Source organism: Hemicordylus capensis, chromosome 2, assembly GCF_027244095.1.
Source record: "Hemicordylus capensis ecotype Gifberg chromosome 2, rHemCap1.1.pri, whole genome shotgun sequence".
Taxonomy (NCBI): domain Eukaryota; kingdom Metazoa; phylum Chordata; class Lepidosauria; order Squamata; family Cordylidae; genus Hemicordylus; species Hemicordylus capensis.
Genome location: NC_069658.1, coordinates 233,171,178 through 233,181,344, shown reverse-complemented (window position 1 = coordinate 233,181,344; position 10,167 = coordinate 233,171,178).

Here is a 10,167-nt window from a genome sequence, read left to right as displayed (position 1 = left end):
CAATGAAGCCGCGGGAGAGGTGTGGACACCCGCCAATCCACTCCTCTATCTGGCGGTCAAGTACGGCCGCCACCTCCTCCGCGGTGTGCCTCGTGTCCATCGTCTCCACGTGCAGGACGGCCCACCTGTGCCGTAGTGCAGCGGGAGCCGCGCCGGACCCGGAAGCATCGCCCGCGGAGGTCCCCTCACTCTCCGGGCCCCACCAGTGGGCAGTGAGGGCCAGGAAAGAAGCGTGCATCCCACTGAAACTGGTCCAAAGGTCAGTCGTGAAATGCATGCTTGTCCCGGCCGGAGCTGCACGCAGCTCGGCCGACACGAGTTCCCTGCACCGGCGGTACAGGGAGGGGACCACGTTCCGGCTGAACGTGGTCCTTGAGGGGATGACGTATTCGGGAGCCAGGTATTGGAGAATCCGGCGGAAGCCGTTGTTCTCGACCACCTGAAACGGCTGGTCATCGGTGGAAATCATCTCCCCTATGAGGCGGGTGAGGTGATGATGGTCCACGCGAACAATACGCTGGCTGCCCGAGGACTGTGTCCACCGCTGGACGGGCAGTGTAGCCTGCCTGCTGGCTGGCACACTGCCGCTGCCCGCCCTAGTGGCAGATGCACAAGGCGCACTAGCGCTGCCAGCCTGTCCCCTGAGACCTGGGTGGTGACGCTCTATGTGTCTCCACATAGGCGTCGTACCCAGGTGCGCAGGGTCCCTTCCACGGCTGACAAGCATCCTGCAGTGGACACAGCGGGCGTGGAATGGGTCATCTTGAGGGACCTCAAAATGCACCCATGCACCACTGCCCTTGGCCTCCTGCGCCCTGGGCGCCGTCCTAGGCCGTTTCTCGCAGGGTGGCTGCAGTCCTAGGGGGGGGCGGCCGCCGCTACCTGCCCACTGCTGCCACCCAACCCGCCCCTTCCGCCCTCCACAGCGGAGGAAGGGCCCGGCTGAACTGGCATCGGAGAGGCAGGCCTCTCCTCCACCACCTCGCCAGACCGCTCCCCACCAGAGTGTCGGGCTTCACGAGGGGGGGGCCCACTGAGCGGCGAAAGGATAGGGGGAAGGGGCCCCAGAGGGAGGGAGAACCTGGCTGCATCGCTGCCAGCTGCACGGTCCTCACCGCCCTCTACCTGCTCTTCCAACTCCACAGAGGCACCTCAACAACTGGCGGTAGCTCAGCAGCACCTGGTGCCGCCGGCGAGGAGGGACCCGCCACAGCCCTAACGGTGCCTCTGCCTCTGCCGCAATTGGCGGCAGCAGGCGTGGGGAACTGAATCCTGCGCACCAAAGATGGGGCCGGAGCAAAGAATTCTCCAATGGGGAGAACTGGGGTGTCCTCAGGCTCCCCGCGTCCTCTCCCTCCCCGTGCCGCAGGCGCACCCCGCACCTGGCCTCTCCCACCTCTGCCTGCCAGCCTTGAGCGAGCCCTGCCCGCCACACGGCGCTCAGACATGCTGCTAGGTCAGAAGGAGGGAGACTTTAGGAGGAAGGCCAGAGACAGGGTCAAAAAAATAATTTGGAGGGGCTTAGGGGCCAAAAAAAAGGCAGCTGATTTGGAGACGGCGGGGGGGGAGTTTGTTTTTTAAAAAGGAAGCCAATTGGGGGGAAAGGAAGACTTTTTGATGGGGGGGGAAGCCAATTGAAGTGAGGGGGAGGGTGTCCTTTTAGAATTTGGGACTCGGGAGTCAACCAAGCCAATTGGGGAGATGGGTCTGGGAGGGTTTTTTTAAAAAAATAGGGGGTTAAAGGGTGGACCCCTGGTGTGGGTGGCACGGGCAGTTGGGTGGAGTAGTTGTGGTGTGGGTGGCAAGTTTTTAACTTTTGGGGGGGGGAGTGGATGGGGGGAGGGCACAGCACCTACCGGGGGTGGGGGAGGGACGCAGTCAACGCTTGGGAACCTGCAGATCAAAGGAGGAAAGCCTTATTTAGTGAACTGGAACACAAAGTGTGGGTTCTGGGGGGTGGTTCTCAAGTAATGCTCCTGTGGGGGGAGCATCAAACTCAATGCAGCCTATTTAGTGACTCTAAATTGCACACAACCAAAACCAGAACCCAGTCACACCTAAACAGAGGTTGAACCCACCCACTCTGTGACTCTGCCCGCCCAATGCCATGGCAAGCAAGCAGCAGCAAACACTTGATGGCAGCATCATGGATTGAACATCATCATCATATGTGTGTATTGGCCCAGCATGTAGTGGCAGCATCAGAACCCAGGACCCCACTCAGACTGCCCCAGAGGCAAGGAAGCACTCTGGCATGGCATTGGCCCAGCATGTAGTGGCAGCATCCGATCCCCTGACCCCACTCAGACTGCCCCAGAGGCAAGGAAACACTCTGGAAGAAGGCACCTGTTCAAAAACCACCTGCAAGACGCATGCAATGCAACGCAACACACAGCAGCAGCAATTTCTTTATTGGGCATGAAGACACAAGTTACAACGGTACATCTCCTCTCCCTCCTCCCCACACCCAAATGCATTTCAAGATAGGGGTGTCCCTATTTAAAACCGCCAGCTAGGGAGAGAAAGGGGGCAACAAAAGGTGCACAATTGCACACGCACTAACCCCTCTTCTTCCGGTCCTTCTCCTGCCGCTCACTGCTGGTCACGGATGCGCCGCCAACAGCCAACCCCCTGGGCTGGGACACAACAGGGCGGCCACACGAGGCACAGGCAACCGGGGTAGTTCAACGATGGAGGGGCAGAAGTGAGGAGACCACACTATTTATGTGTTGTTGCTCAACTCACCCCCAAGCAGAGACAAATGAAATAAAACAACTTTCAAAAGAAAAATAACCGATGGCGGGGACCTCCAGGTGAGGTCGGAGGTAGGATACTGTGTGGCTGCAGCTGTGGGAGGAAGAAGAAGTGAAGGGATGAGGAGAGAGAAAGAGAGAGGGGGGGAAGAAGAGAGGAGGAGCTGTAATGTAGCAGCAGGGAGGGGGATTCGGGTGTGGGAGGAGGACAGCAGCAGCAGCGGTGACGGTCCCAAGAGGGGGAGAGACCAACAGAGGGTGTTTGGGGGGTGGAGTGTGTTTCAGGGGGTCTGGGGTATGTAGCGGGGAGTCGGGGGGCAAGAGGGGGAGAGACCAGAGGGTGTTTGGGAGGTGGAGTGTGTTTCAGGGGGTCTGGGGTATGTAGCGGGGAGTCAGGGGGGCAAGAGGGGGAGAGACCAACAGAGGGTGTTTGGGGGGTGGAGTGTGTTTCAGGGGGTCTGGGGTATGTAGCAGGCAGTCAGGGGGGCAAGAGGGGGAGAGACCAGAGGGTGTTTGGGAGGTGGAGTGTGTTTCAGGGGGTCTGGGGTATGTAGCGGGGAGTCAGGGGGGCAAGAGGGGGAGAGACCAACAGAGGGTGTTTGGGGGGTGGAGTGTGTTTCAGGGGGTCTGGGGTATGTAGCGGGGAGTCAGGGGGGCAAGAGGGGGAGAGACCAACAGAGGGTGTTTGGGGGGTGGAGTGTGTTTCAGGGGGTCTGGGGTATGTAGCGGGGAGTCGGGGGGCAAGAGGGGGAGAGACCAACAGAGGGTGTTTGGGAGGTGGAGTGTGTTTCAGGGGGTCTGGGGTATGTAGCAGGGAGTCGGGGGGCAAGAGGGGGAGAGACCAACAGAGGGTGTTTGGGAGGTGGAGTGTGTTTCAGGGGGTCTGGGGTATGTAGCGGGGAGTCAGGGGGCAAGAGGGGGAGAGACCAGAGGGCAGGGTGTGTCTTGGGGGGATTAGTATGCGTCAAGGGGGATGAATCTGGGTGGGAGGGGGCAGGCAGGGCAGGAGTGGAGGAGGAGGAGGTGGCAGTGGGGGGAGTGGGTTTCTGGAGGGGAGGGAGGGGGGAAGCTGGGAGCAGAGGGCCACACAGAGAGGGGAACAATCAATGAATCAATCAAAGCAAACCAAACAATATGAAAAAAAGTCCAAAAAAAAAAAAAACACCTGGGAACAATGGGCAGAAAGTCTGGGGGGGGGGGGAGAGGAACCAACAACAACCAGCAGGGAGGAATGGGACACACACACAGCAAAACCAGAACCAAAAGAAGCTAATTGATTTCACACAAAAAACCAAAGTAACTAAGACAGGACTCAACAGGCAGCAGCAGCAGCACCAGGGAGGATGGGGAACAACACTCAGTCTGGGTGGGAGGGGGCAGGCAGGGCAGGAGTGGAGGAGGAGGAGGTGGCAGTGGGGGGAGTGGGTTTCTGGAGGGGAGGGAGGGGGTAAGCTAGGAGCAGGACCACACAGGGGAACAATCAAATTTGAATCAAAACAATCTATACACAAAGTAAAAAAAAGGAAACCAAAGGGCAGCCAGAAAGTCTCAGGGCGGGGGGGGGGGGTAACAACTACCAGGGGGAGGGACTGGGGGAGTGGGTGGGACACACACAGGGAGCAAAACCAAAACCAGAACCTAATTCCACAAAGAAATCCAAAGAATGCAAGGCTCAACAGGCAGCAGCACAGGAGGGAAACAATCTTATCTGGGTGGGAGGGGGGGAAGCTAGGAGCAGGGCCAGAGGGGAACAAATTAACAATCAAAATCAGAACACAAGGAATCAAATTGCAGCAATAATATAAACTAAATCCTCAGAAACACAACTCAGACAGGCAGCCAGCAATAACAATAGCAGAAGTTATTAATTAAAAACCAAAATCAGCAAATATATAAATTTACACAGAAGCAATAATTGAATGAAACTCAAAAAGTGGAACAAAAGTCAGGAAAGGCACAAAAACAGGAAAGCAATGCAGAAGATGGGGGTGGGGGGGGGAGGAGGGAAAGCCAAAACTTTGGGAGAAGGGTTGAGAGAGAAAGGGTGAAGAGAACAGAAAACACAACAGGAAAAGTTGGAAGAAGTTGAGGGGAAAGTATTAAAGAGGTTTGGACAGAGACAGACAGAGGGCAGATGGACAAGGTGGCACACAACAACACACAGAGAGAGCAGAGAGACGGACACACACTAATGTGACACACAGTCAGCAGGGACTCACAGCAGACACCAGCAGCAAAAGAGCAAGCAAGGTCTCAGAGATGATCCCACAACTGCAGCCAAGAGAAGTTTCCAGAGAAGAGGCTTGGGTTTATATAGGTTTGAAATTCCCTCCTTTGGGAGCCCCCACCTTTGCACTCCCCCCACGGCCAACAGGGTGCCAGCTCTCAACAGTGCAACAGCCAAGCAGCCTACCAGACCAAAGGACTCATTCTGGCCAATCAAAGGATCAATAGCGCAGCCAATACAATGCCTGAAAATAGCATCACAAAATGGATGCTAGGAGCAAAAGTTTCAGGAATGAGCCACAAAATGGAGGACACACTTCAAACTTTAAAGGGACACTCCACTGACTCCAGAGACTCAATTGAACTCCCGAACCGGTTCGGGAAACCCGAGCCGGTTCGGAGCCGAACCGACTCGGATTCGGTCCGGATCGGTCCCAGAAGGGCCCGATTCGGTCCGGGATCGAACCGCCGGAACCGGACCGGTTCGGGACGAACCGGTCCGGATCCGGACCGAACCGCACATCACTATTCAGAACCTTGCCTTGGCAGTTGCCCGCCTTTCTCTCCCTCTTTGTTTTAGCAGTACTCACAGATGGCTCTGAAAATACACAGCTGGTTCACATAGTAGACGATATGTCCATCAAGTTGGTGTGGTGGTTTTTTATATTTTATTTTCCCTGCAAAAGCACTCCAGCAAGTTGGTATGAGATCTAAAGAGGCGTATGTTTGAACTGTAAAGCAAGGCTGCTTCTGCCACTGCTCTCCATTCCAGCCAAGTGTGACTCAAGAACACTCTGTACATCGCCTGGAGATGCACATATCAGGCAGTATAAAAATATGATTAAAAAAATAAATAAACCATGAGGATTTTTTTTTTTAAACAAATGCACTCTCTCCCAGACCTGTAGGTTTGTGGTGAACGATCAAGAAGGTGTGTGGATCCATTGGAGCTTGTGTAGTTATTTCCCTATAAATAACTATTCCCCTAGAATAGTTTCTATTTCTCTTTCCCTAGAAATAATACACTACACTAGAACCACAGGTCATCCTATGAAACGGACTGCTAGGGAATTTAGTACTGACAAAAGGCAGAGAGAGGAGAAAGCAGTAGCCAGTAGTGGCTGGTGGACAAAATGCTGGGTGGTGCCTTGTAGCCAAGGCCAGTGACGGATCCACCCTGGCGAGGGAGGGAGGGAACAGATTAGGGAATTGAGGCCTGCAGCAGTGGGAGATGAGGACATTAAGAAAAGAAACCAGCAGTATCAACTCTTTCCTCCCTGAATATGCTGAGGAATGGGATGAGGAAGTGTTAAGCCATGGGGTGAATGAAGGTACAGGACACAGAAACAGGACTGGGTCACACGGTGTCCAAAGCTGTGTCAAGGTCTTCTTAGGAGTAGAGAGCAGCTGCACCGGGGCGTAACTATAACAGGGCAAGGGGAGACAGTTGTCTGGGGGCCCACTGCCTTGGGGGGCCCCCCAGAGGCAAGTCACATGACTGACTCCCCCAGCCACGCACCCGCCCAGGGTTCCTTTGGTTCTATTCCTCCTCCAAAATTGATGTGAATGGTTTACTATGCTTTTTGTTACCACTATTCAGCCTCATTTAAGATTTCTTTACGTCATGAGCTGAGCTTCAGTGCTGGGGGGGTGTGCATTTTAATATCTTGTCTCTGGGCCCACTCCAACCTTGCTACGCCCCTGCAGCTGCAAACCTGAGCAAAGAGGCACCTTTTAAAAGTGGTGGATCTCTTATATTAAGCACCCCCTATCAATCCCAGCACAGAATTTTTCCAGTGGCTGTTGCTGGGAGGGGTGTAGTGGATGGGGGATGGGACGGTTTGCAGGCCTGGCCCTTCTGCCACCGTCGCACGCACCCATCCACATTGTGGAATCGCACCCATCCATGCACAATTTTCTGCTGCGTTCGCCGCCTCCAATCTCCTGCCAGATCTCGTTGGAAGTCTCGTCCAAAGTCTCCTCTCCCGAGACTTCTGACAAGACCAGCACTCAGCAGTCATAGCTGGGAGTGTAGGAAAGGAGAGAGAGAGGCAGCGGTGGGGGGGGGCAACAACCATTCCTCCCCCAACAAGCGGGGAGGGATTTTATGCTGCCTGCTTGGCATGTGGCGGGGTGGGGAGAAAGAACGCTGCCACAGCGGGAAGAGTTAGCCCCAGCGTGTCAGCTGCCACTTTGGTGTGGAGCAGGAAGAAGGCTCTGCTTAGGGTTACGAACATTGCGTTGGCCAAAAGTCAGGACATGGGGGAGTTGGGGGGATGGGGAGTCTTGGGGGTGGGGTGGGCCACCTAGGGGCAGGACTTGGTTCCAGGTGGCATGCGCAGGCAGCGGGGATGGTGGTGAGAGCTCCGTGCCCACCTCTCAAACCAGGAGCCAGTGTGGTGTAGTGGTTAGAGTGCTGGACTAGGACCGGGGAGACCCGAGTTCAAATCCCCCTTCAGCCATGAAACTAGCTGGGTGACTCTGGGCCAGTCATTTCTCTCTCAGCCTAACCTACTTCACAGGGTTGTTGTGAAAGAGAAACTTAAGTATGTAGTACACTGCTCTGGGCTCCTTGGAGGAAGAGCAGGATATAAAATTAATTAATTAATTAATTAATTATTAATAATTAACAACCCCCGGTGAGGCACTACCTTGGCGTGGTTGTGGGGCTTGCGTGCTCTGAGGAAGGTGAGAGCTATGCCAGAGGTCCAACCATACTGGACAGGTCTCACCAGAGGAGCCAGACAAAGAGTGCCGCTCCCATCAACTATATGGTGAGGCGTAACTTTAATAAATCTATGCCGGATTGGTCGTTGCCCGGGTCAACAAGGACCACACCAGGTGCTGGAGTCCCTGGACATCTGGTGGCAAGTGGGCAACAGGACTCGGGATCTTCAGTTGAGCAACCAGGGCTGGAGACTGCAAGGTTACTGGAAGAAACGTCGCTTAACCGAAAAAAAAAATATGAAAAATGCCAACAAGGAACAAAAAGGGAAGAGAGGAACCTCCATGCCAGCAAGTTACTAAAAAGGGGGATTTCATTAAAAGACTCTGGATGATGAAATGATAGGAAAGGGAAGAGGGAGTGTTTGTCTCTAGACGGATGAATTTGACCAAACATTACACTGTGTGAACTTTTGAACTGTGCAAAACTTTTCCCAACACTATTTTTGTTCTTGTGCAAAAGGGAGGGAAAGGCACCTAGGGATCCAGAAGCCCCACTCTCAGACCCACCCAACCTCATTGAGGACCAGCCACTTGCATCGCTCTCAAGTACCAGTGATGCCATGCAAAAAGGAACAACCGGTGTCTAGGGTTAACCCAGAGACCAGTCCAGTAGTGGATCAAGAGGATCCTGCTGTGCTTCATCCAATACATTATTCCTTCTCTTTCTCTCGCCCCCCTCTCCACAAGCAGACCTCACGTGCATTTTACTGGGCTGGCTGCACTGAGTTCCTCTGCTCCCCAATTTGGCAAGATCTTCCTGTCCATATCTTGCCGAATTGGGGAGCAGAGGAACTCAGTGCAGCCAGCCCAGAACCCAAACACATGACAACAAGAGGCCCGGCAGTGGCACAACCCAATAAAAGGACTAACAAACGTTCACCCAGATCTCCAACCACACCTTAGTATAACTCCCCGCCTCCCCAGACCCCAGGAAGACAATCCGGGAAGACAATCCTTAGTTTTGGACACCACTTGATCTAAAGCAGAGGTTGCGCTTTTTAAAATGAAACCTCATTATATTCGTGTTCTAAAGAAGAGGGGGGAGCATGACGCCCCCTGAGCCCACTGTTGAGCTAAAGGCCAAAGGCAACGTCTGGATACGTTGAAGCTACATGAGAGAGCGTGCAAGTCTTGACTTCATGGGGCAGAAGTGATCCACTTAGCTTGCAATGCCCACGCTTCTTAGAGCACTGGTGAAATCATAAGCACCTTAACTTGCCTCTTAAAGCAACATTTTTTGGGATAGTTGAGTTTTCTGCAGTGAGTGGCAGTGGCTTCAGACAGAGAAAGATCTTTCCGAGCTGCCAGGGATTGAACCTGGGACCCTCTGCGTGCAGGGGTGGATTCAGCTTTTTGCCACCCTTTAACCTTAAGAAAATAATAACTAGTGGGCCCGGCCGCAGAGCATCTGCGCCTCTAGCTGGACACAGCCGTTCCCCGCTGTCTCGGGGACTGGGGGTTGGGGGCAGAGCCAGCCGTGCTGCCACTGCCGGCTCCCTCCGCCTCACCCCCCCCACCATGCCGCCGCCTCCTCCTCCCTCCACACACCCCTAGAGTGCTGCTGCGGGCGGGCGGGCCGAGAGTGCCACCTTGCCTCTGCAGCCGCCCAGCCAGCCAATTCTCTTGGGTGTGCCAGGACCAATCAGGCGCCCCTGCAGCCCAGCCAATCAGCTGGGCTGCCGGGACGTATTTTTTCCTGGGCACACCCAGGAGAAATATATATATAGATAATAAAAATGCTGCTGTGTGGCAGCGGCAGCAATATCTGTAGGGTTGGGGGTGAGGGGAACGTTCCCCCTTTTGCTCTCTTAAGAACAATGCTGCTGGGGCGTGGAGGTGGAGGTGGCTGCTGGGTGGGAGGGTGGGCAGGCGAGGAAGGGAGAGTTTAATTAATTAAACCCAGAGAGGGGCTGCAAAATTTGCTGCTCCTCATATTGCCCCCCCCATCCACCACCTCACCATTAGCAGCTACCCCATGACTTTGGCTTCCCCCATTCAGAGGTGCACATAGGTAATTTTGTAGCCTGGACCTAAAGGCCTTTGGAGGCCCCCCTCCCCTGCAAATTAAGCATCATCATGCTCGGCCAGACGACCACACCACTCAGGACAGACTAAAAAGGATTTGGGGGCCTCCAGGGGCTGTGGAGGCCCTCAACCGGCCTGGAGGTCCAGGGGTAAGAGCACCTCTGCCCCCATTCCTTTGCATGGGCCTCTGATCTCCCCATACATGGTGCCCTTTGTGAGCACCTGATACTTTGGGGGAATGTACATGTAAGGCTGTACAACTGGGTGGAGGTGGGGCATCTAAGGTTTGGGGTGTTGTTGTTTTTAAAGTTATTTAACTTATTATTATTTAACAATAATTTTAGTTACTGTTATTTCAACTGTTTTAATTGCTTTTAATTGCTGGCTGTTTTTAAAACCACGTCACGGTTGGATTCCTGTAACATGCTCTACATGG